Consider the following 3,319-nt stretch of genomic DNA (forward strand, 5'->3'; position numbering starts at 1 on the left):
TTATAGAAGAATTTGCAAACAATGCAGGGTGCAGACAGTGAGAGAAGATGTCTTAGTTTCCCGTGGCTGCCGCAACAAAGCATTGCAAACTGGGTGGCTTAAATCAATCGAAATGTATTCTTTCACAGCTCTGGAGGCCCCAAGTTCAAGCTCACGTTCTTGGCAGAGTCATGCTCCCTCTGAAGGTTCTAGTGAAGGATCCTTCTTTCCCTCTTCCTGGCTTCTGGGGGTAGCCAGTAATTCTTGGGGTTCCCTGGTTGTAGATGCATCACCCCAATCTCTGCCTCTGTCATCACATGACCTGTCTTCTCTGTGTGTCTCTGTGTCCTCTCCTCTACTTATAAGGACACCAGTCGTTGCATTAGGGCCCACCCTAATCCGGTACGGCTTCATCTGAAGGAATTACATCTGCAGAGACCTTGTTTCTAAATAAGGCCTCATTCCAAGGTTCCAGGTGGACATGAATTTGAGGTGGGGATGAGGGACCGGACACTATTCAACCCAGTACAGAACACAGAGATTGTTTCCAGGCAGAAAGTGTCCCTTACAAATGCTCAGCTACTCACTCTTTCAAAATGCTGCTGTGACTGATGCCCTCCATGTTCATCTGAGGAAGAACCCACGGGACAACTGTAAGTTTTGGTCAACAGACTGCAATATCTTCAGTGCCAAAATGACATCATTTTCCAATTCCGCCCAGTGTTCAACATCTGATAGTATTTGCAGGTTCTCCCTAGGCCAAATCAATCAGATTGATTTTATGTGTCCAAGGTACAATAAAACCGCCACTTTTGAAGATTTTGCAGTGGCAGGTGCAAAGGTGAAATGTTCACTCTTCAAGTGGTCACGCATTATCTAGGCTGGCACGTAACGGTGAAGCAGCCTACAGTATTCTGTTGTGATCTTTTGGGAGAACTAGTTGGACATCAGAGCTTCTCTGTGAAATATCCATGCCCTCTTTATGACAAGCTAAGAAGGAATCTTGTCACCACCACTCCAGGGCCACAGCATGGATATCCCAAGCCCAGACCACTCAAGCAACGTGCAGAGGAAAGTTCCAACTCCAGGAAAAGAACCGAAGAGGGCGCTATCCCCATGCTGCCTACCTCACCACATAAATGCAGAAATCCTAGAGAGGAAATAGATGCCACCATCGCTCCAGGCACTCGGGCTGACTCTGGGTTTTGAGTGAGTCAGTATTAGAGCAGTTGGGTGCCAGAATAAAAGCAGAAGCTCTAATACTGATCAAACAAGTGAAGAACTAGGGAATGGAAGTGACAAAAAGGTGATCAAGGAGGAAAAAAATGATCTTGTGGACTCTACATCCTTAAGGAATGGCACTGATGCAGAAGTCGCTCCTGAGGATGAGTGGTAGTGTTACTGAGTGCAAGAAATTAAACTCTCCAAATAAGAGATGTTTCTGTTGCTGGGCCCTGAGGAAAAACTAGTATTCAAGACTGTTCTAGGTTAACCCATTATCTCTTCATTCCTCTTATCACTGTCACACCTGAAAAGAAGGAAAGTGAAGGAATTGATGTCCTTTATTGCCAAAGAGCCATTTTGGCTCCAGTTGTTACAGCCAAAGATCTATAAGGAAAGAAAGAAAGAAAACCCCAAATTTCTTGATCCATGCAGCTCAGCAGAATTCTTGGATTTGCCTCACAGTTCTAAAAGGCAGAGACCATCTGAAGCGGGGGAGAACAATCAGATGGCCTTTCAGAGCAGAGACCAGATACGGAAAATATGGAGGACTGGCAGAAATCTCTTGAAGCTGCGTAGCATATGTGAGAAGAGACCATGAGATGGGAATATTATTCATGGAAGAACAGGCCACCTTGTCACTTGTTTCAACTGCGCCAGAAGATTAAAGCCTGGGGCTTCATGCCCTCTTTGCAAGAAGATTCAGTTGCTTATTAAGGTTTTTATGGCCTAGCTGAATCAGCGAATTGCAGGGAAATGATAAGCAGGGCCAGGTCAGGGATAAAACCATCAGGACTGAGCATGTCCACTCCGTGTGACCCACTGCATCCATCTTTTGATTCATGCAAACGTCTGTGTGCTGGGGCATTTTTCCTTCTAAACTCATATGGAATTTGAGAGCAATTCTTTAAAATTAGATTATCAATTTGGGGACTCCATTTACATGAAAAGTTACTTTAAGCACTACATTCTTCCTCTAAAAAAGAAGTTCTTGGAGGAAACAATTACAAAGACAAACAGGAAAATACATTCATTCACCAAATTATCTAAAGATTAACCTTTCCCCATCAATTTTACTCCCCACCCTTCTCATCTATTCTGTTGGAGAATGTTCTTAGGCATAAAAATCCAAGGTGGCTATGAGAAAAACACTAAAGCTAACAACGAAAAAACAAAGAATGTGACATGTTATTGATCACTTTACCTTACAGTCAAGCTGCGTGGTTCTGAGAAACCAAAGGAAAAATAGCAATCTTGAAAAACAAGAGATTTGTTCCATGTATGCCTACAACAATGGTTATCAAGCTTTTTTGCTAACATACCTGTAAAAGAATTTTGAGAACGTGTACACTCTTTCTCACATTTAAAAAATTGAGGTGTAATTAACACAAAATAAAATACACAGATCTTAAGGGTTCCTTTCTTATGAGTTGTAGACATTTGAGTACCCACCACCCAAAACAAGCTATAGGACATTTCTCTCCTCCCAAAATAGTCCATCGTGCCCTTTCCAGGCAATCCTCCAGCTCCTGGTTCTCATCCTAGATTAGTTTTGCTTTGGTGCATCTTTAATTTGACATCTAAATTTAAAAAATACACTTCATACACTATTAATATGTAATACATTTAATTATTTAGAAAGAAATGATTAGCTAAAGTTTTTCACAGTTCTTTAGTGAGGAATGATTGAAAGTGAATATTGGAATGACCTTGTGTATTATTTGTAGTTTGCTGTATACGAAATTTTACTTAAAGATATCTAGTTCTTACAGTTTAGGCCCAGGTAGTCTCTCAGTCTTTTTTGTGCTCTTTATTTATTGCATCCTAAATAAAATAACCTCATCAGGATTGGTAAGAACATTTGCAACTACGAGTTTAGTACCCAGAGTGAGCCAATGAGGTTAACGCTGCCCTTTCTAGAATTTTGCCCTTGTAGAATGCTGCCTTCCCTAAAAAGAGTTAGGGATGGGAGGTAAAGAAGTGTGCTCCCTGCTACATTTGACCATTCAGTTGGCGTTTGTCATAGCCTGCCTTGAGCCATCGGATAATTGTCTATGGATGGGATGTTTCCTTTCCCACCTAGACTGAGGTATAATGACAAGGGAGTAGAAACTGGACC

General features: G+C 41.8%; 1 pseudogene; it reads left to right on the plus strand.

Moving 5' to 3' along the window:
• Positions 1 to 673: 673 nt before the first annotated feature.
• LOC106834333 (protein Mdm4-like) lies at positions 674 to 1,933 on the plus strand (annotated as a pseudogene).
• The last annotated feature ends 1,386 nt before the right edge of the window (positions 1,934 to 3,319 follow it).

Source organism: Equus asinus, chromosome X (genome assembly GCF_041296235.1).
Source record: "Equus asinus isolate D_3611 breed Donkey chromosome X, EquAss-T2T_v2, whole genome shotgun sequence".
NCBI classification, from domain to species: Eukaryota; Metazoa; Chordata; class Mammalia; order Perissodactyla; family Equidae; genus Equus; species Equus asinus.